Source organism: Acipenser ruthenus, chromosome 50, assembly GCF_902713425.1.
Source record: "Acipenser ruthenus chromosome 50, fAciRut3.2 maternal haplotype, whole genome shotgun sequence".
Lineage (NCBI taxonomy): Eukaryota > Metazoa > Chordata > Actinopteri > Acipenseriformes > Acipenseridae > Acipenser > Acipenser ruthenus.
This window is the reverse complement of record NC_081238.1, coordinates 7,224,121-7,250,636: the sequence shown is the minus strand read 5'-3', so window position 1 is coordinate 7,250,636 and position 26,516 is coordinate 7,224,121. Positions and strand designations below refer to the sequence as shown.

The 26,516-nt window shown below is 44.2% G+C and overlaps 1 protein-coding gene and 1 pseudogene across 3 annotated transcripts in view; one reads left to right on the top strand and one right to left on the bottom strand.

Annotated features, from left to right (window-relative positions):
* Window positions 1-26,516, bottom strand: part of LOC117407809 (uncharacterized) — a 504,618-nt gene that overhangs the window by 85,310 nt on the left and 392,792 nt on the right. The window lies entirely within an intron of this gene.
* Window positions 958-21,207, top strand: LOC131722035 (butyrophilin subfamily 1 member A1-like; annotated as a pseudogene).

Here is a 26,516-nt window from a genome sequence, read left to right as displayed (position 1 = left end):
ATAGACCACATATCAAAATGGTATTTTAGTAAACCACTTGGTGAAGGTTAGCAGCACAAACAGTAACAGATGAATCATCAAACAAGATCTGCAGTTTACCAACAAACATCTATCCCAGTGTAGCACCAACCCCCCTTTCTCTTTCCTTACTGAGGATACCATAACATCTATCCCAGTGTAGCACCAACCCCCCTTTCTCTTTCCTTACTGAGGATACCATAACATCTATCCCAGTGTAGCACCAACCCCCCTTTCTCTTTCCTTACTGAGGATACCATAACATCTATCCCAGTGTAGCACCAACCCCCCTTTCTCTTTCCTTACTGAGGATACCATAACATCTATCCCAGTGTAGCACCAATCCCCCTTTCTCTTTCCTTACTGAGGATACCATAACATCTATCCCAGTGTAGCACCAACCCCCCTTTCTCTTTCCTTACTGAGGATACCATAACATCTATCCCAGTGTAACACCAACCCCCCTTTCTCTTTCCTTACTGAGGATACCATAACATCTATCCCAGTGTAGCACCACCCCCCTTTCTCTTTCCTTACTGAGGATACCATAACATCTATCCCAGTGTAGCACCAACCCCCCTTTCTCTTTCCTTACTGAGGATACCATAACATCTATCCCAGTGTAGCATCAACCCCCCTTTCTCTTTCCTTACTGAGGATACCATAACATCTATCCCAGTGTAGCACCACCCCCCTTTCTCTTTCCTTACTGAGGATACCATAACATCTATCCCAGTGTAGCACCAATCCCCCTTTCTCTTTCCTTACTGAGGATACCATAACATCTATCCCAGTGTAGCACCACCCCCCTTTCTCTTTCCTTACTGAGGATACCATAACATCTATCCCAGTGTAGCACCAATCCCCCTTTCTCTTTCCTTACTGAGGATACCATAAAGCAGTCACTGTCACTCAAACACTTGCGTTGTTTTCCAGGGAAATGAAGATGAGATTTCTTGGGAGGACCTGTCTCGTTGCCTTGAGTTTGCTACAAGCTGTTTCTACACAGAGAGGTGAGAGGGACTGTAGAAATGAAACTGATGCTACCTTGAAGATCTTTCAACAGGACAGATTCACTGAGATGCAAGATCACAAGTTCAGAGATGTCCTGTTTTTATAGGAAGGGGAATTGTAGTTCAATTTGCCTGCTCAGTCACATCTTATTGCACTGGTTCTTTGGTTGAGTTCTGGACCAGTAGGTGCACCAGTGTTCATAGCTGGATGTTTAGTGTAGAGCTCCCAGGGTCACAGCTTATAGCTCATATCTCATAGCTGGATGTTTAGTGTAGAAGTCCCAGGGTCACAGCTTACAGCTCATATCTCATAGCTGGGTGTTTAGTGTAGAAGTCCCAGGGTCACAGCTTATAGCTCATATCTCATAGCTGGATGTTTAGTGTAGAAGTCCCAGGGTCACAGCTTATAGCTCATATCTCATAGCTGGATGTTTAGTGTAGAGCTCCCAGGGTCACAGCTTATAGGTCATATCTCATAGCTGGATGTTTAGTGTAGAGCTCCCAGGATCACAGCTTATAGCTCATATCTCATAGCTGGATGTTTAGTGTAGAAGTCCCAGGGTCACAGCTTATAGCTCATATCTCATAGCTGGATGTTTAGTGTAGAAGTCCCAGGGTCACAGCTTATTGCTCATATCTCATAGCTGGATGTTTAGTGTAGAAGTCCCAGGGTCACAGCTTATAGCTCATATCTCATAGCTGGATGTTTAGTGTAGAAGTCCCAGGGTCACAGCTTATAGTTCATATCTCATAGCTGGATGTTTAGTGTAGAAGTCCCAGGGTCACAGCTTATTGCTCATATCTCATAGCTGTGCACTTCTTCTTCTTCTACTAGGGTACTGTTTGAGCAAATGCTTGTTTGTTTCTAATTGCCAGTGTTTTGTTTTTCAGATGGCAGCTCTGTTGTTGGCTCTGATCAGCCCCTCATCGCCTCTCCTGGTGAAGATGTCATTCTGCCCTGTCACATCACCCCCAGTCTCAGTGCTGTGGATCTGGAAGTGAGGTGGTTCAGAGAGAACATCAGGGTTCCAGTTCATTTATATGAAGATCGAAGGGATCGCACAGATGTTCAGGACAGTGACTATCGGGGCCGCACTGCTCTCTCGATATTGAGGGTGGAGGAAGGCATTCTCTCTCTGTACCTGAGAAACCTCCGTCACACTGATAGCGGGGTCTATTACTGCTCTGCCACTGATGGAGTCTGGTATGGACAAGGAAAGACTGAACTGATAGTCAGAGGTCAGTGCTTAATTGCAATGTGTTTTCATCTGAAATAACACCTCCATATCCTGGAGCAGACCTGGCTGGAGTGTCTATCTGTGTGTGTCTCACTGTCTCTATTCCCTGACAGCTCTGGGGACCCACCCCTCAATCTCTATGGTCTCTACACAAGGAGAGCAGACCCGGCTGGTGTGCAGATCAGAAGGATGGAGCCCTGAACCTGAAGTGATCTGGAGAGACAGGGATGGAAACGATGTGACATCACTGTCCAACACAACACTGCTGAGAGTCAGTCAGGGGCTCCGTAGTGTCAGCAGCTACATCAAAATCAAACAGCAGTCCAACGTGTTCTCATGTCTGGTTAGAAGTAAAACACCAAAACCAGACTGGGAATCCAAACTCCACATATCCAGTGAGTATCACATGTTTGTGGATTGAGCCTGACTGACACTGACCATAGATTACAGTCACCATGATGGGGCATCAACATCTGTATCAAACACATGAACTAGTGGACCAGTCAATATCTCAATCAAACACATGAACTAGAGGACCAGTCAATATCTCAATCAAACACATGAACTAGTGGACCAGTGTGGTAAAGTGGCTGAATGAGAACAGGTGCAGAAGTGATGCAGTGTGGTAATTAAACAGACAGAGCCTTGTAACCCAGTTTGGAAAAGGGGGGTTTATTTTTATTCCAGGTCTGGTGACCAAAACAATAACTCCCCCATCAATAAACAACAATGTGTACTGCATGAGGTAAACAATAACTGGATTGTAGTCTCAACTAATAAACACAATATCTGATCCACAATAATACATACACACCAGTCCTGGGTGTGTGCAGTAGTGCTCATGGTGGGTGATACAGTTTATTTAGTGACTATTGGTGAAGTTATGTTCCGGCTTAGCGCTGGCCCTCGGCGACAGCTCCGGAACTGTGCTAGTTGTCTGGTAATGTGCAAGACAAGACAATTACAAGACAAAACAAACAAAACACTTGCGGTACTTTTCTGACTAGGAACGGGGTCTCTCACAGTCCTTCTCAGTTTACTTACACAAACTATAAGTGAAGGAACAGATTGCAATTCTCTGTCCCCTTTTATGCTGTCACACATGACCCCTTGGTAAACGAGTGCAACCACCTCTCCAATCTGCGGCTGCCACGTCGTTTCCCTTCTGGGTCAATGCGTTATTGCAACAGAGTCTCGCCTTCATCCAGACTGGCCGACTTCCTGACCCTGGGAAAGAACTGTCAGGCCAGCCCGTCTAAAGAACTCTGTTCTCGCTGCTTAGTTTTGTGGCTCAGTTTTGGGAGGGGTGTGTGGAATGCTGTCTATGAAGGGGTGTGGCTCAGTGTTGGGAGGGGTGTGTGGAATGCTCACTATGAGGGGTGTGGCCCAGTGTTGGGAGGGGTGTGGCCCAGTGTTGGGAGGGGTGTGTGGAATGCTCAATATGAGGGGGTGTTGCTCAGTGTTGGGAGGGGTGTGTGGAATGCTCACTATGAGGGGGTGTGGTCAGTGTTGGGAGGGGTGTGTGGAATGCTCACTATGAGGGGTGTGGCTCAGTGTTGGGAGGGGTGTGTGGAATGCTCACTATGAGGGGTGTGGTTCAGTGTTTGGAGGGGTGTGTGGAATGCTCACTATGAGGGGTGTGGTCAGTGGTGGGAGGGGTGTGTGGAATGCTCACTATGAGGGGTGTGGTTCAGTGTTGGGAGGGGTGTGTGGAATGCTCACTATGAGGGGTGTGGCTCAGTGTTGGGAGGGGTGTGTATGTTCCAGTGTGTTGAGCTGCTGTGTTGTTTTCCAGGTGATTTTTTCCCAGGAGTCTCTGGATGGATGGTGGCTTTCTTCTTGACTTTAGCTCTCAGTATTGGAGCCATTCCTCTGCTGGTGATCCAATGGAGAAGAATGGATGGTATGAACTTTATCATTATCATAAGGCATTTCATATAGCGCTGTGCATTTTAAACATGTCAAACAGGTTTACAATAATATGGACTGTTCTGTTTTTCTTCTAGCCATGGAGAGACAGTTTGAGCCTATGGGTAAGTAAAGCACTTAATGAAGAGATGCTGAAAACCCATTCCAGGTTTCTGCAGCAGTATCTTAAACTACCACACCCATAAATAAAGACATCCCTGGACCCGATTACAGATCATTATAAATATATGTTCTGCAAGTTTAACACCATGTGCATTGTCTCTCTATGTTAAAATGACTCTTCCTCTGGTTTTAAGGATTGTATTTGGGAATTGCTTAGAACCTCCTTGCCAATGCCTCTCCTGCAGTCCACATTAACACATTGATAGCTGTCTTATTGATTGTATTCTTGGATCTCTGTGCTGCTGATTCAGTTTGAGCCGCACATGTTGTTATTGTGTGTTGGTACATTGCAATTGTTTTTATACATTGCAATTGTTATTTTATTGTTTCCAGGATCCTCTTGTAAATGAGACCTGGTTAAATGAATTAACCCTTTGCGGTCCATTGTCGGACTGGGTCCGACATTGAATTATTCCTCACAGGTCCTTTGTCGGACTGGGTCCGACATCATTATAGCAACGCAAAAAACGGGTTTCTAGTCGTTTTTTCTCCGGAAAAAGCCGAGAAAACCATTCAATTGTCGAGTGGGAGCGACAGGAGCCGAAGTCGAAAAAAAAAAAAGGCGTATCTCATGAATAGTCATACATGGTATCAGGTATCAGATAACGGGGCGGGTCGTAAGTAAACAAGTTGGCTGACTGAATCAGCACACAGAAAACACAGACATTTGCAGAGCTTTTTTGAGATGTTATAGTAATAAAATAATGACTTGGATCGCATTATTGAGGAGTTTGGTGATAAAACGAGTGATCCGGAGATGATCGATCGGTATGTACGACTATTATTATTATTATTATTATTTATTTCTTACATAGGTGAAAGCTATAGTGAACGAAAGGGTGGGGCGGGGCTGGAGATGCCTAGTGAGTGCTTTGTTGATATGCAGGGCCATTTAAACCCGTTTGACTGTGAAAAAAAATACTTTTAAACAGCACGTCTAAAATTAACTGCGCGTGTGAAAATTAATTAGCCCAGACGTGTCTGACGCGCGATTAATAAATGGACCGCAAAGGGTTAATAAATTAAATCTCCTGGTTAAATAAATTAATCTATTCAAATTTAAATTTTAAAAAAGTTTTTTTTTTTTTTTTGGACACAAAGGCTTAGGAATATAAATATTCCTAAGCCTTTGTGTCCAAAAAATTCCTTATGGAGGGATGTTGAAAATTGTAACAGTTTTAGTTTGTATGTTTCATATACTTCACAAACAGCAGATTCATTTTCACATGGACATCCTGTTCATTTAAATGGTTGTGTTTTTTATACTGCAATTTAATCTGCACTGGAGCTGTGTGGCAATGTGCCCCGCCGCTGTGTGCATTTGTGTGTTATATTATTATTATTATTATTATTTATTTCTTAGCAGACGCCCTTATCCAGGGCGACTTACAATTGTTACAACATATCACATTATACACTATTTCACATTTTACAGATATCACATTATTTTTACATACAATTACCCATTTATACAGTTGGGTTATTACTGGAGCAATCTAGGTAAAGTACCTTGCTCAAGGGTACAACAGCAGTGTCCCCCACTGGGGATTGAACCCACAACCCTCCGGTCAAGAGTCCAGAGCCCTAACCACTACTCCACACTGCTGTGTCGCATGTAGTATGTAAATGTTGGTGTATTGTAGTTGGTACACGGGATATAATGTGGGTAATGAGCATGAGTGTTTATAATGTATAATTGTATTCAGGCATGGGGATTGCATCACTTCACATGCATTTAAAGTATTTAATATGTGAGCACGGGGTTGCACATAATTAATTCACATGCTGGGATTCAAGTGAATAATTAATTCGTAATTGAATCCCAGCACAACAGTATAAATAGATGCATGTTTTACTCACTCGGGGTTGGGTGTGTTCGGTGAGTGGAGAACGAGTGTGGAGAGGAGGTAAAATAAACTAAAATAATAATAATAATAATAATAAGTGTTTAGACTCACCATGTTTGTTTGTCTCTCTGTCCACTGTTTCTTTAGTGTTAATCCGTTTTGTCTGTCTATTTATTTTGGCCTCAAGTGTCGTGTCCTGTTTTTCGTTTAAAATCTTTTTATTTTGTTCATTATTAAACGTGCAACAGTGCAATTCACATTTCACTTTGCAGTACTGTGTGTTTTTTCCGGGTCTGACATCACCACTACTTCCTGCTTGTCACACTTGGTGTCAGAACCAGGACAACAGCGCCTCCAAGCGTCACACCAGGGATACTGCGAGTGAATTTTTTTTGTTTTGGAAAAAAAAATGGGAAAGAACGGCAGAAGGCAGCAGCCACAACACCAGCCAGAGGAACAGCAGCCCAGGTAACAGGGTCTCCAGCAGAGGAAAAATGCCTGCTGTCCCCATCTCCACCAGCAGAGGAAGAATGCCTGCTGTCCCCATCTCCACCAGCAGAGGAAAAGTGCCTGCTGGTTGCGCCTTCAGAACTGCACCCGTCCCCTGCAAGAGAGGGAGACCCGCACCAGTCCCCTGCAAGAGAGGGAGACCTGCACTAGTCCCCTGCAAGAGAGGGAGACTCACACCTGTCCCCTGCAAGAGAGGGTGAGCCGCACCAGTCCCCTGCAATAGAAGGAGACCCGCATCAGTCACCCGCAAGTGAGGGAGACCCGCATCAGTCCCCTGCAAGTGAGGGAGACCCGCACCAGTCCCCTGCAAGAGAGGGTGAGCCGCACCAGTCCCCTGCAATAGAAGGAGACCCGCACCAGTCTCCTGCAAGAGAGGGAGAGCCGCACCAGTCTCCTGCAAGAGAGGGAGAGCCGCACCAGTCCCCTGCAAGAGAGGGAGAGCCGCACCAGTCCCTTGCAAGAGGGGGAGAGCCGCACCAGTCCCCTTCAACAGGGGGAGACTACACGCTGCTCCCACCTCTGTTGCCAAGAGACTACACGCTGCTCCCACCTCCATCGCCAGGAGACTACACGCTGCTCCCACCTCCACCGCTTCCGCCACTAGGAGCAGAGCAGCAGGAGCTGCCTCTGCCTCCACCACCTCCACCAGGAGAAGAGCAGCAGGAGCTGCCTCTGCCTCCACCACCTCCGCCACCGGCAGGAGCAGAGCAGCAGGAGCTGTCTCTACCTCCACCGGCAAGAACAGAGCAGCAGGAGCTGCCCCTGCTTCCACCACCTTCACCGGCAGGAGCAGAGCAGCAGGAGCTGCCTTTGCTTCCATCACATCCACTAGCAGGAGCTGCCTCTGCCTCCTCCACCAGCAGAGGGTGAATACCTGCTGGTTCCGCCTCAACCGCCGTGGGAGGAGTGCTTACCCCTCCTACCTCCACCAGCAGAGGGTGAATACCTGCTGGTTCCGCCTTCACCGCTGTGGGATGATTGCTTGCCGCTCCCACTTCCACCACCAGAGGAGCTGCAGTTGAGTTTGGCACCGCCCAAGGATGCCTGCCTCGCACCGCCCAAGGATGCCTGCCTCGCTACGGCCAAGGATGCCTGCCTCGCTTCGGCCAAGGATGCCTGCCTTGCTTCACCCAAGGATGCCTGCCTTGCATCGCCTGGGGCTGCCTGGTGCTCCGCATCGCCTGGGGCTGCCTGTTGCTCTGCATCGCAGCAGGATGTACTGTGGCCAGAACCCCATAAATGGGAGCTGCCCGCCACAAAGAAGGGGGAGGAGGTCCGGAGATCACCAAACTCGGCAGTAGTTTTGCTGCCGGAGATCGTGGGGGAGGTCAGGAGACCTGCTCCCACTGCAGCACTTTCACTGCCAGAAGTACTGTGTCCGGAGCCCCACAAAAGGGAGCTGCCGGCTTTGATGAAGAAGGGGGAGGTCGGGGGACCACCTGCCCACGCAGCTTTTCCGCTGCCAGGAATGCCCCGGCTGAAGGAGTCCTGGAGCTGTCAGCAGTTATGCTGACAACATTGCAAGTAGCAGCCTGACTACTGGCAACATTGCTGCCCTTGAACCCCTTAAAGTACCTGTTCTTGGCCTGGTACTTTGTGCTGGAGTTTTGGGCTTTTAAGGGGGAGGTGGCCGTTGACGCCATGTGTGCTGCGCACAAGGGGGGGTATATGTGGCAATGTGCCCCGCCCCTGTGTGCCTTTCTGTGTTATATGTTGCATGTAGTGTGTAAATGTTCGTGTATTGTAGTTGGTACATGGGATATAATGGGGTAATGAGCACGAGTGTTTAAAATGTATAATTGTATTCAGGCACGGGGATTGCATCACTTCACATGCATTTAAAGTATTTAATATGTGAGCACGAGGTTGCACATAATTAGTTCACGTGCTGGGATTCAAGTGAATAATTAATTAGTAATTGAATCCCGGCACAACAGTATATATAGATGCACGTTTTACTCACTCGGGGTTGGGTGTGTTCGGTGAGTGGAGAACGGGTGTGGAGAGGAGGTAAAATAAACTAAAATAATAATAATAATAATAATGATAATAATAAGTGTTTAGACTCACCATGTTTGTTTGTCTGTCTGTCCAGTGTTTGTTTAGTGTTAATCCGTTTTGTTTGTCTATTTATTTTGGCCTCAAGTGCCGTGTCCTGTTTTCTGTTTAAAACTTGTATTTGTTTCATTAAACCTACTGAGCACAGCCATTGCGTTTTCAATTTCAACCCCAGTACTGTCTGTCTGTGTGATTCTTTCTGGCCTGACATCATCCCTGCAGCTAGCCTGTCACAAGTTGAAATAACCACACACTGTTCTGTCTGTTTCATTTTAATCTGCACTGGAGCTGAAATAACCACACACTGTTCTGTCTGTTTCATTTTAATCTGCACTGGAGCTGAAATAACCACACCCTGTTCTGTCTGATTCATTTGAATCTGTACTGGAGCTGAAATAACAACACACTGCTGTCTGATTCATTTTAATCTGTACTGGAGCTGAAATAACCACACACTGTTCTGTCTGATTCATTTTAATCTGCACTGGAGCTGAAATAACCACACACTGTTCTGTCTGATTCATTTTAATCTGTACTGGAGCTGAAATAACCACACACTGTTCTGTCTGATTCATTTTAATCTGTACTGGAGCTGAAATAACCACACACTGTTCTGTCTGATTCATTGTTTTAGCTGCTGAGTACCTTCGCATGGAACTTGGTAAGAATTGTTTGTATAACTTTATTTTCAGAATTACCAGAAAACTTTCTATCCTTCTATCTGTCTTTGTCTTGTCAGCATGAGGAAGCTGGGGGTGGGGTATGTTATTTTGCTATGCTGATTGTACTTTAGTGTGAGTTCACTACCTGTGTGTTTATGCTACACATGATAACATTGTATGCAGCACCTCAGTGGTTAAGAGCATAGCATAGCAGTGTGTTCATAGCAAGGTAACCCCACTGCAGGGACCTAATCCTGATTCAATGTGCAAATCTGGTCTGGTTACCACTGGCCAGTCCATGGACAGGGTTAGCAAATCAAGAGAGACTGACCTCCCCTTTTAAATCAAGAGAAACTGACTTCCCCTTTAATGTGGAAAACAAGCATTTCCTGGGATTGTCAATCATATTACAATACGCTTTCTTTATTTCCATTATAGTAAACATCCCCATAGCTGTACAATATGGACCATTTCTTTACTGGACCTGCTCAAGGATATCTCCTGTCAGTCACAGTTAGACTAGCTGTTTAATACAGAGTGTGATCTGTTATTCAATGTTATTCAATAGATGATTTTACACCTTATTGTTCAGAATGTAATCCAGCTCTCTTCTTTCACAGAGTATGTGAAGCGAGAGGTCCTTAAATCAGGTATGTAGAGTGTGTGTAAATCCACAGCCTGACTCACCCCAGCACAGCCCTGCCGGTTAGTGTGTGCTACACATCTTCTGAACTGTAGAGAGTACAGGAGGAGTGATTGTAAAATAATGCTCTCTTTATTTCTGTGTTCTAGAATGGAAGTGGATCCTCAGCTCAGCAGGTATGTGTCTCTTCAATGGATTCCTTTCACAATGGAGGGTAAAAGAACAGCGAGGAGCCCCGTCTCACTCACTGTGTTCACATCTATATTTACTGTGAAGTGAAGATCACATGTAGACACTGCAGGGGTCCATATGTTATATATATATATATATATATATATATATATATATATATATATATATATATATATACAGACATGCTCAAATTTGTTGGTACCCTTACAGCTCATTGAAATAATGCTTCATTCCTCCTGAAAAGTGATGAAATTAAAAGCTATTTTATCATGTTTACTTGCATGCCTTTGGTATGTCATAGAATAAAGCAAAGAAGCTGTGAAAAGAGATGAATTATTGCTTATTCTACAAAGATATTCTAAAATGGCCTGGACACATTTGTTGGTACCCCTTAGAAAAGATAATAAATAATTGGATTATAGTGATATTTCAAACTAATTAGTTTCTTTAATTAGTATCACACATGTCTCCAATCTTGTAATCAGTCATTCAGCCTATTTAAATGGAGAAAAGTAGTCACTCTGCTGTTTGGTATCATTGTGTGCACCACACTGAACATGGACCAGAGAAAGCAAAGGAGAGAGTTGTCTGAGGAGATCAGAAAGAAAATAATAGACAAGCATGGTAAAGGTAAAGGCTACAAGACCATCTCCAAGCAGCTTGATGTTCCTGTGACAACAGTTGCAAATATTATTAAGAAGTTTAAGGTCCATGGAACTGTAGCCAACCTCCCTGGGCGTGGCCGCAAGAGGAAAATCGACCCCAGATTGAACAGAAGGATAGTGCGAATGGTAGAAAAAGAACCAAGGATAACTGCCAAAGAGATACAAGCTGAACTCCAAGGTGAAGGTACGTCAGTTTGTGATCGCACCATCCGTCGCTTTTTGAGCGAAAGTGGGCTCCATGGAAGAAGACCCAGGAGGACTCCAGTTTTGAAAGAAAAACATAAAAAAGCCAGACTGGAATTTGCTAAAATGCATATTGACAAGCCACAATCCTTCTTCACAATCCTATCGAACATCTATGGAAAGAGCTGAAACTTGCAGTCTGGAGAAGGCACCCATCAAACCTGAGACAGCTGGAGCAGTTTGCTCAGGAAGAGTGGGCCAAACTACCTGTTAACAGGTGCAGAAGTCTCATTGAGAGCTATAGAAAACGTTTGATTGCAGTGATTGCCTCTAAAGGTTGTGCAACAAAATATTAGGCTAGCGATCCCATCATTTTTGTCCGTGCCATTTTCATTTGTTTTCTTATTTACAATATTATGTTGAATAAAAAATCAAAAGCAAAGTCTGATTTCTATTAAATATGGAATAAACAATGGTGGATGCTAATTACTTTTGTCAGTTTCAAGTTATTTCAGAGAAAGTTGTGCATTCTTCGTTTTTTGTGGAGGGGTACCAACAAATTTGAGCACGTCTGTATATATACAGCTCTGGAAAAAATTAAGAGACCACTGCAAAATTATCAGTTTCTCTGGTTTTACTATTTATAGGTATGTGTTTGGGTAAAATGAACATTTTTGTTTTATTCTATAAACTACTGACAACATTTCTCCCAAATTCCAAATAAAAATATTGTCATTTAGAGCATTTATTTGCAGAAAATGACAACTGGTCAAAATAACAAAAAAGATGCAGTGTTGTCAGACCTCGAATAATGCAAAGAAAATAAGTTCATATTCATTTTTAAACAACACAATACTAATGTTTTAACTTAGGAAGAGTTCAGAAATCAATATTTGGTGGAATAACCCTGATTTTCAAGCACAGCTTTCATGCGTCTTGGCATGCTCTCCACCAGTCTTTCACATTGATGTTGGGTGACTTTATGCCACTCCTGGCGCAAAAATTCAAGCAGCTCGGCTTTGTTTGATGGCTTGTGACCATCCATCTTCCTCTTGATCACATTCCAGAGGTTTTCAATGGGGTTCAGGTCTGGAGATTGGGTTGGCCATGACAGGGTCTTGATCTGGTGGTCCTCCATCCACACCTTGATTGACCTGGCTGTGTGGCATGGAGCATTGTCCTGCTGGAAAAACCAATCCTCAGAGTTGGGGAACATTGTCAGAGCAGAAGGAAGCAAGTTTTCTTCCAGGACAACCTTGTACTTGGCTTGATTCATGCGTCCTTCACAAAGACAAATCTGCCCGATTTCAGTCTTGCTGAAGCACCCCCAGATCATCACCGATCCTCCACCACATTTCACAGTGGGTGCGAGACACTGTGGCTTGTAGGCCTCTCCAGGTCTCCGTCTAACCATTAGACGACAAGGTGTTGGGCAAAGCTAAAAATTGGACTCAAGAAAGCCCACCTTGAATCCAGTTTGAAGTATGCAAAAAAACACTCGGGAGATTCTGTAGCCATGTGGCAAAAAGTTTTGTGGTCTGACGAAACTAAAATGGAACTTTTTGGCCTAAATGCCAAGCATTATGTTTGGCACAAACCCAACACAGCGCATTACTCAAAGAACACCATCCCTACTGTGAAACATGGTGGTGACAGCATAATGTTATGGGGATGTTTCTCATCAGCAGGGACTGGGGCACTTGTCAGGATAGAAGGGAAAATGAATAAGCAAAGTACAGAGAAGTCCTTGAGGAAAACCTGCTGCCCTCTGCAAGAAAGCTGAAACTGGGACAGAAGTTCAACATTCAGCATAACATCGACCCAAAGCACACAGCCAAAGCTACACTGGAGTGACTAAGAAACAAAAAAGTAAATGTCCTTGAGTGGCCCAGTCAGAGCCCCGACCTAAATCCAATCGAAAATTTGTGGCATGACTTGAAGATTGCTGTCCATCAACACTCCCAAGGAACATGACAGAGTTTGAACAGTTTTGTAAAGAAGAATGGTAAAATATTGCCAAATCTAGGTGTGCAAAATTGGTAGAGACCTATCCCAACAGACTCACAGCTGTAATTGCTGCCAAAGGTGTTTCCACCAAGTATTAACTCAGGGGGGTGGAGACTTATCCAATTATGATCTTTCAGTTTTGTATTTTTAATATATCATTTTTTTCTCAATAAAAACTTTTTCCCAGTTAACAGTGTGGAGTATTGTGTGTAGATAACTGGAAAAAAATCCTAATTTAAATGCATGAAACTGAGGCACTGACACAACAAAATGTGAAAAACGTTCAAGGGGGTGTAAACTTTCTATAAGCAATGTATATGTATATATATATATATATATATATGTTCATACGCCTCTCTCTCCCCTCCCTCTTCCACCCCTGTCCTCTCTCTGCTTCTCTCTCTCCCCCTGCAGTTTTCTTCTCTTTTCTCATCCCCTATTATCCCTGCTGACATGTGTAATAATATTGGTTTTTTTATGTTACACTACTTACCTGATTGATGAAACTTGGTACAAGCATTTTTTAACACAAATCATCAGTATCAGAATCTGGAGTCTGTCTGTCTGTATGTAGATACACTCCTCCCTCCCCATTCCTTCTTCCTCCCTTTCATTCTCCCCATTCCCCTCTCTCTTCTCTTCCCATCCTGTCTCTTCTTTCCCCTTCTCCCCCTCTTCCCTCTCCTTCCCCCTGCCCCTCTCCTCTGATTGTATTGTCAGTGAGGATGCATATCCCAGGCGACATGCACAGTATACACTACAGGTCCACTCTCCCCCTGCCCCTCTCCTCTGATTGTATTGTCAGTGAGGATGCATATCCCAGGTGACATGCACAGTATACACTACAGGTCCACTCTCCCCCCTGCCCCTCTCCTCTGATTGTATTGTCAGTGAGGATGCATATCCCAGGTGACATGCACAGTATACACTACAGGTCCACTCTCCTCCTGCCCCTCTCCTCTGATTGTATTGTCAGTGAGGATGCATATCCCAGGTGACATGCACAGTATACACTACAGGTCCACTCTCCCCCTGCCCCTCCCCTCTGATTGTATTGTCAGTGAGGATGCATATCCCAGGTGACATGCACAGTATACACTACAGGTCCACTCTCCTCCTGCCCCTCCCCTCTGATTGTATTGTCAGTGAGGATGCATATCCCAGGCGACATGCACAGTATACACTACAGGTCCACTCTCCTCCTGCCCCTCTCCTCTGATTGTATTGTCAGTGAGGATGCATATCCCAGGTGACATGCACAGTATACACTACAGGTCCACTCTCCCCCTGCCCCTCTCCTCTGATTGTATTGTCAATGAGGATGCATATCCCAGGTGACATGCACAGTATACACTACAGGTCCACTCTCCTCCTGCCCCTCCCCTCTGATTGTATTGTCAGTGAGGATGCATATCCCAGGTGACATGCACAGTATACACTACAGGTCCACTCTCCTCCTGCCCCTCTCCTCTGATTGTATTGTCAGTGAGGATGCATATCCCAGGTGACATGCACAGTATACACTACAGGTCCACTCTCCTCCTGCCCCTCTCCTCTGATTGTATTGTCAGTGAGGATGCATATCCCAGGTGACATGCACAGTATACACTACAGGTCCACTCTCCTCCTGCCCCTCTCCTCTGATTGTATTGTCAGTGAGGATGCATATCCCAGGTGACATGCACAGTATACACTACAGGTCCACTCTCCTCCTGCCCCTCTCCTCTGATTGTATTGTCAGTGAGGATGCATATCCCAGGTGACATGCACAGTATACACTACAGGTCCACTCTCCTCCTGCCCCTCCCCTCTGATTGTATTGTCAGTGAGGATGCATATCCCAGGTGACATGCACAGTATACACTACAGGTCCACTCTCCTCCTGCCCCTCTCCTCTGATTGTATTGTCAGTGAGGATGCATATCCCAGGTGACATGCACAGTATACACTACAGGTCCGCTCTCCCCCTGCCCCTCCCCTCTGATTGTATTGTCAGTGGGGATGCATATCCCAGGTGACATGCACAGTATACACTACAGGTCCACTCTCCCCGTGCCCCTCCCCTCTGATTGTATTGTCAGTGAGGATGCATATCCCAGGAGACATGCACAGTATACAATACAGGTCCTGTGTGTTACACTGTAAGAGATCTGCTTGTCCAATTGTGATGAAACTTGGTAAGGAATTCTTTAACACAAATTAGTAAGAATCTGGAGCCTGTCTGTCCCTCCCTCTCCTGTTCCTTTTCCCTCTCTTCTCAAACTCTCTTTCTCTCCATTCCTCTTCCCCTCTCCATTCCTCCTCCCCCTCTACTTAAATCTCTCCTATCTATCTGCTCCCTCTATCTTTCATTAATTTAAATGTGCAATACTTTAACCCTTTGCAGTCCATTTATTAAGTGCGTGTCAGGCGCGTCAGGTCCAATTTATTTTTACACGCGCAGTTAATTTTAGACGCGCTGTTTAAAAGTATTTTTTTTCCATAGTCAAACGGGTTTATCAACAAAGCACTCACTAGGCATCTCCAGCCCCGCCCCACCCTTTTGTTCACTATCTCTTTCACATATGCTAAGAAATAAATAATAATAATAATAATAATAATAATAATAATAATAATAATAGTCGTACATACAGATCAATCATCTGCTGATCACTCGTTTTATCACCAAACTCCTCAATAATGCGACCCAAGTCATTATTTTATTACTATAACATCTCAAAAAAGCTCTGCAAATGTCTGTGATATTCTCTGTGCGCTGATTCAGTAACAGCCAGCTTGTTTCCTTATGACCGCCCCTATCTGATGCCAGGGGCAGGTATGACTATTCATGAGATACGCCCTTTTTCTTTTTTTTTCGGCTTGTCTCGGCTCCTGTCGCTCCTACTCGGCCATTGAATGGTTTTCTCGGCTTTTTCCGGAGAAAAAACGACTAGAAGCCCGTTTTTTGCGTTTTTTTGATGATGTCGGACAGGGTCCGACATTGGACCGGATAGGAATAATTGCAATGTCAGACCAGGTCCGACATAGGACCGCAAAGGGATAAAGATCCTAGTGTAGTTCATTAGTAATAGTTTGAGAATCAATCCCTCCTGTTTCTACAGGGAAATAATAGTTCAAATTAAACTACAATCTGTCCTTCTCCTCAGTGGGGCTGCCTGTCTATAATAGAGGTGTCTGAGATGCACTTCACATATAGAGACAGGTCTATACTAGAGGTGCCTCTGAGCTGCACTTCACATATAGAGACAGGTCTATACTAGAGGTGTCTCAAATCTGCACTTCACATATAGAAACAGGTCTATACTAGAGGTGTCTCTGAGCTGCACTTCACATATAGATACAGGTCTATACTAGAGGTGTCTCAAATCTGCACTTCACATATAGAGACAGATCTATACTAGAGGTGTCTCAAATCTGCACTTCACATATAGAGACAGGTCTATACTAGAAGTGTCTCTGAGCTGCACTTCACATATAGAGACAGGTCTATACTAGAGGTGCCTCAAATCTGCACTTCACATATAGAGACAGGTCTATACTAGAGGTGTCTCTGAGCTGCACTTCACATATAGAGACAGGTCTATACTAGAGGTGCCTCAAATCTGCACTTCACATATAGAGACAGGTCTATACTAGAGGTGTCTCAAATCTGCACTTCACATATAGAGACAGGTCTATACTAGAGGTGCCTCTGAGCTGCACTTCACATGTAGAGACAGGTCTATACTAGAGGTGTCTCTGAGCTGCACTTCACATATAGAGACAGGTCTATACTAGAGGTGTCTCAAATCTGCACTTCACATATAGAGACAGGTCTATACCAGAGGTGCCTCTGAGCTGCACTTCACATATAGAGACAGGTCTATACTAGAGGTGTCTCAAATCTGCACTTCACATATAGAGACAGGTCTATACTAGAGGTGTCTCTGAGCTGCACTTCACATATAGAGACAGGTCTATACTAGAGGTGTCTCAAATCTGCACTTCACATATAGAGACAGGTCTATACTAGAGGTGTCTCAAATCGGCACTTCACATATAGAGACAGGTCTATACTAGAAGTGTCTCTGAGCTGCACTTCACATATAGAGACAGGTCTATACTAGAGGTGCCTCAAATCTGCACTTCACATATAGAGACAGGTCTATACTAGAGGTGTCTCTGAGCTGCACTTCACATATAGAGACAGGTCTATACTAGAGGTGCCTCAAATCTGCACTTCACATATAGAGACAGGTCTATACTAGAGGTGTCTCAAATCTGCACTTCACATATAGAGACAGGTCTATACTAGAGGTGCCTCTGAGCTGCACTTCACATGTAGAGACAGGTCTATACTAGAGGTGTCTCTGAGCTGCACTTCACATATAGAGACAGGTCTATACTAGAGGTGTCTCTGAGCTGCAATTCACATATAGAGACAGGTCTATACTAGAGGTGTCTCAAATCTGCACTTCACATATAGAGACAGGTCTATACCAGAGGTGCCTCTGAGCTGCACTTCACATATAGAGACAGGTCTATACTAGAGGTGTCTCTGAGCTGCACTTCACATATAGAGAGAGAGTATTCAAATCTGAAGCCTGTGTGTCTGTACATGTGCCACCCCCCATCTCTTCTCTCTTTATCACCTCTATATCTCTCCATCTCTTCCCCTCACTCTTCATCCCTTCTCTATCTCCTTTTCATCCATGTTCCCCTGCACCTCCCTCTTTTTCCCTCACTCTCTGATTATAATGAACTTTGTTATAGAATCTGGAGCCTGTCTGGCCCTCCCTGCCTCTCCTCTGTTCTGTTTTCCCCTCTCTCTCTCCTATACTCTTCTTTCTTCTGCCTCCCGTTCTCCACTGTCCCATCTTTCTCTCTTCCTTCCTCTCTCAGGCGACAGGTAAATACTCCCTGTGGGAGGGTGTGGGAATTCACTAGACACAAGACAGAACTGTAGTTGAAAAGGCCACTTGGCACAGATTTATTTATGCCATGAGGTGGCACTGTAGCACTGACTCCAGAGCACAACCCAGTACCAGCAATGGTAAAAGGTTGGCCGTTCACTAGCGGTGCACACGCAGGTGCTCAAAATAATAGTACAAACAAAAGGGTGAAAGTAAAAAAGAAAATGAAACACTGTAACATAACTACAAAATAAAAGGTGCTGCTCTTGCAGCGTTCCCCCAGCGTCGCTACCCGCATGGCTCGGGTCTTCAGCCTGCGCTTTGCTATTCCCTTACTATACTATATGGGGTTGCCCAGGGTTTCCCCGCTAATCTACACACGTCCTGATTCAGGTACGTGAATACAGATTATTTTATTTATTTTCTTCTCCTCGTTGGCCTGTCCCTTCGTGGTTTCTCCAGATCCTCAAGACCAGGACTGTCATTGTTATTGTTCCTAGATGGGGGGGGGGGGGGGACACTGAGGAATAACAAAGCACAGTTTTTATAGGTCAGGCACCCCTACAAGGCCTGGCTCCCGACCACTCAGAGAGAGGGAGAGAACACACCCTCATCCAGCCTCTGTGTCATCGCCATGATTGACAGGAGGATCCTACAGAGCTCCTGACCCCTCCCCTACAGGCTCATGCATACATCAGATAGCCAGCACAGAACCCGCCATGTTACACTCCCTCTCTCCTCCTTCCCCCGCTCCCTTCTCCCACTATTGTCTCGCTCTCTCCACATTAGCTCTCCTCTATTCTTCTCTTTATCCCTCTCGTCTCCCTTACCTCTTTCTTTAAATATTCTCCCATGCCTCCCCCACCTCCAGTCCTCAATTTTCCTCAGGTATACTTTAACACTAATTATTAAGAGTATCACCCTGTATTCCTGTCTATCTTCTCACCCTCTCACTCTATTCCTCTTTTCCCTCTATTTCACCTCTCCCTCTCATCTCCGTCATTGCTTCCTCATTTACTCTTTTTTTCTTCCCTCCTCTTCTTTGCCCTCTCCATCTCTTTCTTTCACATTCTCCTCCCCTTTTTTCTTATCCATCTCCTTTCCTCTCAGCCTTTCCCTTTATACCCCTTTCCTCCCCACAGCTATCCCTCTCCCTTTCATAGTCTCCCCTTCCACATCTCTATCCCTCTCTCTACCTCATTGCCTTCCACCTCCCCATCTCTATCCCTCTAATAGCCTCCCTCTCCACATATTTCTCCCTCTCTCCCTCAGAGCCTTCCACCACCCCATCTCTTTCCCTCTCTCATAGCCTTCCCCTCCACATCTCCATCTCTCTCTTATAGCCTCCCCTTCACCATCTCTATCCCTCTCCCCCTCATAACCTCCCCATCTTTATCCCTCTCTCATAGCCTACCCCTCCCCATCTCTATCCCTCCTCTCCCCCTCAACTCCTCTCCTCTTCCCCAATAGCAGCTATTCTGTCCAGATCATGTTGCTCTCTAGCACTTCTTCTTCTTCTTCTTCTTTCCTATTTCTGTGACTCTGGACCCTGATACAGCACAGCCCTGACTCTCACTCCTCTCTCCCTCTCTGCTCCACAGTTGATGTGACTCTGGACCCTGATACAGCACAGCCCTGACTCTCACTCCTCTCTCCCTCTCTGCTCCACAGTTGATGTGACTCTGGACCCTGATACAGCACAGCCCGAGCTCACCCTGTCTGCGGATGGGAAATGAGTGAGACGGGGAGAGACATGGCAGGATCTCCCTCATAAACCAGAGAGATTTGATTACTGGTCCTGTGTGCTTGGCAGGGAGGGCTTCACCTCGGGGAGATGCTACTGGCAGGTGCAGGTGGAGGGGAATAAATGGTGGAGATTAGGAGTCAGCAGAGAGTCTGCCCCGAGGAAGGGGGAGTTCAGCACAACCCCCCAGCAGGGTTACTGGGCTGTGTGGTGGGGGAGTGGAGATAGAGATGAGTTCAGTGCTTTCACTGACCCCCGGACCCCCCTCCCCATGAGCCTGAAGCCCCAGAAGTTGGGGGTGTATCTGGATTATGAAGAAGGGCGGCTCTCCTTTTACAATGTGGAGACCAGGTCTCACATCTACACTTTCACTGACATGGAGTTCAGTCCCAATGAGAAACTCTATCCACTCTTTTATACTTACAGTGAAACAGACCTTGTGCTGGAAGTCCCCTGACCCTGTCAGTGCTGCAGATTAAACACACATTGCTGTCTGAACCAGGAAACTATTCAAACAGCTCAGACAATCTCTTCTTCACTTTCACTGATGCTCTGTCTGCACTCTTCTGGGCTGATGATAAAAAATCCCCTCTCTTCCACCCTCTTAATCTGAGCCCCTCCTCTATTTCTCTACACCCCTATACTACTCCTGCCCTGTTTCTTCCCTTCTTTCTCCTCCACCTCTCTCCATCTCAAGATCACTCTCCTTCTCTTCTGCTCTCCTCTCCCCTCTCTCCTCTCCCTCTCACAACCATGGCCTCTACTGTCACTCTCTTCCTCCCTGCCCTCTCTACTTCCCCTCTCCCCTCTGTACTGTCTCTTCCACGGCCCTCTCTACTCTCCCCTCTTCTTTAATATGGTCATTTAGCCAGGGAATCTAGCAGACCTGGGAACCGACCATAAGAGTATTTAAAGACTTAAACATATGTTAAATGGCACCAGCACCTTTGAATTGTAACAAGAAATTGATTTAGAGAGTTGAACTAGTGTGGTATTGTGGCAATGTGCCCCGCACCTGTGTGCATTTGTGTGTTATATGTTGCATGTAGTATGTAAATGTTGGTGTATTGTAGTTGGTTTACGGGATATAATGTGGGTAATGAGCACGAGTATTTAAAATGTATAATTTGTCACTAAATCTGAGGGTTCCGTTTTCTTTACGCACTCTTTATTTTGCTCAGCATACACTCTTATCTCAGGGACGACGTTAGGAGGACAGAGATGTTACTACTCCTTGTGGGGTATTTTTATTACACTCTTGACCTGCAATATATCCAGATGACTAATATAGCACCCAAGAAATTGACAGACTCATGTATTTAAAGTTTTTTTTACGAATCGGAGTATGATTAGTACTCGTTCGGTTTATTAATGGTTAAATATTGGATTGAGTAGCTACAGGCTACTTTGTATCCCCAGCTGACAGACACACTGGGCAGTCCAGTGTCTTAACAGATAACAACGTTAACACTTTAATACATGTATACATGTGTGTGTGTATATATATATATATATATATATATATATATATATATATATATATATATATATATATATATATATATATGTATATATATATATATACAGCTCTGGAAAAAATTAAGAGACCACTGCAAAATTATCAGTTTCTCTGGTTTTACTATTTATAGGTATGTGTTTGGGTAAAATGAACATTTTTGTTTTATTCTATAAACTACTGACAACATTTCTCCCAAATTCCAAATAAAAATATTGTCATTTAGAGCATTTATTTGCAGAAAATGACAACTGGTCAAAATAACAAAAAAGATGCAGTGTTGTCAGACCTCGAATAATGCAAAGAAAATAAGTTCATATTCATTTTTAAACAACACAATACTAATGTTTTAAACTTAGGAAGAGTTCAGAAATCAATATTTGGTGGAATAACCCTGATTTTCAAGCACAGCTTTCATGCGTCTTGGCATGCTCTCCACCAGTCTTTCACATTGATGTTGGGTGACTTTATGCCACTCCTGGCGCAAAAATTCAAGCAGCTCGGCTTTGTTTGATGGCTTGTGACCATCCATCTTCCTCTTGATCACATTCCAGAGGCTTTCAATGGGGTTCAGGTCTGGAGATTGGGTTGGCCATGACAGGGTCTTGATCTGGTGGTCCTCCATCCACACCTTGATTGACCTGGCTGTGTGGCATGGAGCATTGTCCTGCTGGAAAAAACAATCCTCAGAGTTGGGGAACATTGTCAGAGCAGAAGGAAGCAAGTTTTCTTCCAGGACAACCTTGTACTTGGCTTGATTCATGCGTCATTCACAAAGACAAATCTGCCCGATTCCAGCTTTGCTGAAGCACCCCCAGATGAGTCCAATTTTCAGCTTTGCCCAACACCTGGTCGTCTAATGGTTAGACGGAGACCTGGAGAGGCCTACAAGCCACAGTGTCTTGCACCCACTGTGAAATGTGGTGGAGGATCGGTGATGATCTGGGGGTGCTTCAACAAGGCTGGAATTGGGCAGCTTTGGCATGAATCAAGCCAAGTACAAGGTTGTCCTGGAAGAAAACTTGCTTCCTTCTGCTCTGACAATGTTCCCCAACTCTGAGGATTGGTTTTTCCAGCAGGACAATGCTCCATGCCACACAGCCAGGTCAATCAAGGTGTGGATGGAGGACCACCAGATCAAGACCCTGTCATGGCCAACCCAATCTCCAGACCTGAACCCCATTGAAAACCTCTGGAATGTGATCAAGAGGAAGATGGATGGTCACAAGCCATCAAACAAAGCCGAGCTGCTTGAATTTTTGCGCCAGGAGTGGCATAAAGTCACCCAACATCAATGTGAAAGACTGGTGGAGAGCATGCCAAGACGCATGAAAGCTGTGCTTGAAAATCAGGGTTATTCCACCAAATATTGATTTCTGAACTCTTCCTAAGTTAAAACATTAGTATTGTGTTGTTTAAAAATGAATATGAACTTATTTTCTTTGCATTATTCGAGGTCTGACAACACTGCATCTTTTTTGTTATTTTGACCAGTTGTCATTTTCTGCAAATAAATGCTCTAAATGACAATATTTTTATTTGGAATTTGGGAGAAATGTTGTCAGTAGTTTATAGAATAAAACAAAAATGTTCATTTTACCCAAACACATACGTATAAATAGTAAAACCAGAGAAACTGATAATTTTGCAGTGGTCTCTTAATTTTTTCCAGAGATATATATATTGTGAGACAGCAGGGAGGGGGTTAAAACCTCTCTGCAGTAAAAACATGTGCGGAATGCACATTTGTCTGGGTTAATTGTTTTCTGTTAATTGTTTTATTGTTAATTATCACCTGCACCTGGCTATGATTGTAAATTAGAGCCAGGTGCAGGGTTTATAAGGAGAACAGTCAGTCTGCTCTAGGCTGCTGAGTAGAAGGAGGCAGAAGAGGTGCTCTGTCTCTGAGTAGCCAGAGAGAAAAAAAGTAAGTGCGGTGTCAAACCTGTGTGTTGAAGTTTGTGGTTTTGGGAAGGACGGGAAAACAGCGTAGCTGTCCCGCGTTAGTCAGGGTGTTCCTGAGAGTTGAGTTAGTGCTCCAAGAGGAGTTAGGTGTGTATTTTGTTTGATTTTTTGTGTTTATTAAAAATAGCGCACCAGCGCTTAAAACTCCATTTCATTGTTCTGGGTCGTATTTTTAAAGGGGCACGAACCCGAGTGAGTTGTGCTTTGTCACAATATATTCATTGATTTGTTTCTTTTTGAATACTTTATTTATTCTTGATAACTGTTTGCTGGTTTGTTTCTATATACCCACCTGCAGAATGGTTTATTCTGGGGGAGGGGGAGGTCTGGAAGGGTATAAAGGCTGTTAGTTTTGTTCAGTCAGGATTGTCTTTTTGTGCAGATCAGAGGGCAGTTTTGCAGCTCTGTGGTTGGACTCAGTTATTGGAGTCAGTACCTGCGATTAGGTGACTATAAATAGTTATTTTTGGTTTCCACTTTTTCTTTCCTCAAATTGTTTGATATTTTGTTCAATTAGCTTTTTGTTTATTATTGTTCTTAAATAAAAATAATTGGTTTGGCACCAAACTTCTCTGTGATCCGTGTGCGCGTGTGTCAGTCACACACAGACACACACAGAGACAAACACACCGAGACAAAAACACTGAAACACACACACACTGAGACAAAGACACACACACACTGAAACACTCACACAGTGAGACACACACACACACTGAGACACACACACACACTGAGACACAAACACACTGAGACACACACACACACACTGAGACACACACACACAGGTACAATTATATTATGCTAATTGTTAAATATTCAGATTTAGCGGCCAGTTAAATATTTAACTAAATGTTAAATCTAGCTAAGAGATTTCAGATTTATTTAAATATTTAGCTAACTGTTAAATCTTGTAACTAGATTTCTAAATGATATCTGAATGCACACATTTATAAAAAGCTGTATTTATTTTCTCCTCATTTCTGGCAGCCCATACTAACGGCGCTCGGAACTTTGGCATTTTTAAATCCTAACGGTCTCTGCTCAGCGGAGTGGAATGTTCAGGAGCCGGTTGCCTAGCAGCGTCTCCGCCTCCTTCTCTGCCCGGCCCCCCCTCTCCCTCTCTCGTTGCTCCAGCTAGGAGTTCACATTCAGCTTCCTTAGATTATATAGCGCCATTCTTTACTAACTTTTACAAATGAGCTTATTGGAGGCTTCGTGTTTTTAAGATGGTTCAGGTGCAGTCCGGGCAGACTGACTGCAGCATCATTACAGTATACCGCACTGCGCTCGGCTTTGTGTGGAGGCTGATACAGTATTAGAAATAAATAAACACGCTTTAAGAGAAACAGCAGTGATGTTTATTAACCATTCCCATCCATTCTCTATATGTTTCTACATTGTGGTTGCAATCCACAGGGTCAAGGGACTCAGTGATGTTAAATGAAAAAACTAGAGCCCAACAATTAACCAATATAGAAAGGAAGGGGGGAGAAATGTATTGCCTGCGTGCAGCACCTTCCACTTTCCTCTATTAAATGTCATTTGCCATGTGTCTGCCCAGTTCTGAATGCTGCTTCAACAGTGTTTGCCACTCTTCCTATTTTTGTGTCGTCTACAAATTTAACAAGTTTGCTTACTATACCAGAATCTAAATCATTAATGTAGATTAGGAATAGCAGAGGACCTAATACTGATCTCAATGTGCACTATAAATATCATATTATTATTATTTATTTCTTAGCAGACGCCCTTATCCAGGGCGACTTACAATCGCAAGCAAATACAAATACATTCAAGTGTTACAATACAAGTAATACAATAAGAGCAAGAAATACAATAATTTTTGTTCAAGTATGACAAACCACAATTCAATAATACAGCAGATAGTGATAGTTACATCAGGATATGATTAAGTACAAAAAATCATATGGGAGATACTGAAATTGAAGAAGGAATCTATGAAAAAGACCTAGGAGTTTATGTTGGCTCAGAAATGTCTTCATCTAGACAATGTGGGGAAGCTATAAAAAAAAGGCCAACAAGATGCTCGGATATATTGTGAGAAGTGTTGAATTTAAATCAAGGGAAGTAATGTTAAAACTTTACAATGCATTAGTAAGACCTCACCTAGAATACTGTGTTCAGTTCTGGTCACCTCGTTACAAAAAGGATATTGCTGCTCTAGAAAGAGTGCAAAGAAGAGCACCCAGAATTATCCCGGGTTTAAAAGGCATGTCGTATGCAGAGAGGCTCAAAGAATTGAATCTGTTCAGTCTTGAACAAAGACGACTACGCGGTGATCTGATTCAAACATTCAAAATCCTAAAAGGTATAGACCAGGGGTGGGCAATCCTGGTCCTGGAGGGCCGGTGTCCCTCCTGGCTTTTGTTCCAACTGTGCTCTAAATTACTTAATTGGAACAATTATTACCAATTATTGGTCTAATTAAGTAATTTAGAGCACAGTTGGAACAAAAGCCAGGAGGGACACCGGCCCTCCAGGACCAGGATTGCCCACCCCTGGTATAGACAATGTCGACCCAGGGGACTTCTTGGACCTGAAAAATGAAACCAGGGGTCACAAATGGAGATTAGATAAAGGGGCATTCAGAACAGAAAATAGGAGGCACTTTTCAACCATCACAGACTAGCAGCTCTGCACACTCCTATAACACTGCATGAGATCAAAGAACAGCCACATAAACTACAGCCAGGGAACTCCTGTGGGACAGACATGAGTAAGGATCCGCGCAAAGTGATGTGCGGTTTCAAACCCCCGTAAGAGTCTGTGTGCTCCCGTGGTTAAAGACAAGGGCTTGCAGGGAAATAAGCGGCACGCACGCTTTCATTTTTGAATTTTTGTTTGTAAAAAACAGCGAGTTAAAGACCACGTACATTTTCTTTACTTTTTTTTTTTTAAAGCAGCTTCAGTGGTTTCAATCTCTCCTCGCACTAAATCGCAGAGTCAGCTCTGAACACGGCATCCTTTATATTCCCTTGTGTGATCGAGTGGAAATCTGCTCTGCAGCGCACTCCAGCACCCACACAGCTCCCTGACCTGCACACCGCAGGGCAACTGCTGTACAAAGGCTGTTTTATCAGTCCCTGCTGTGGATTAAAATAGTATTGGTTTTAAGAATAAATAATTAAACTCACATGGGGAGGTGTCGGGTCGCGGGGCTTCCTGTGCTGTAAACCTGGTCGTCATGAAGACGGGCAGAACGCAGCTCTCACTATTCTTTATACAATGCTGCCATCGTGTGGCCATTT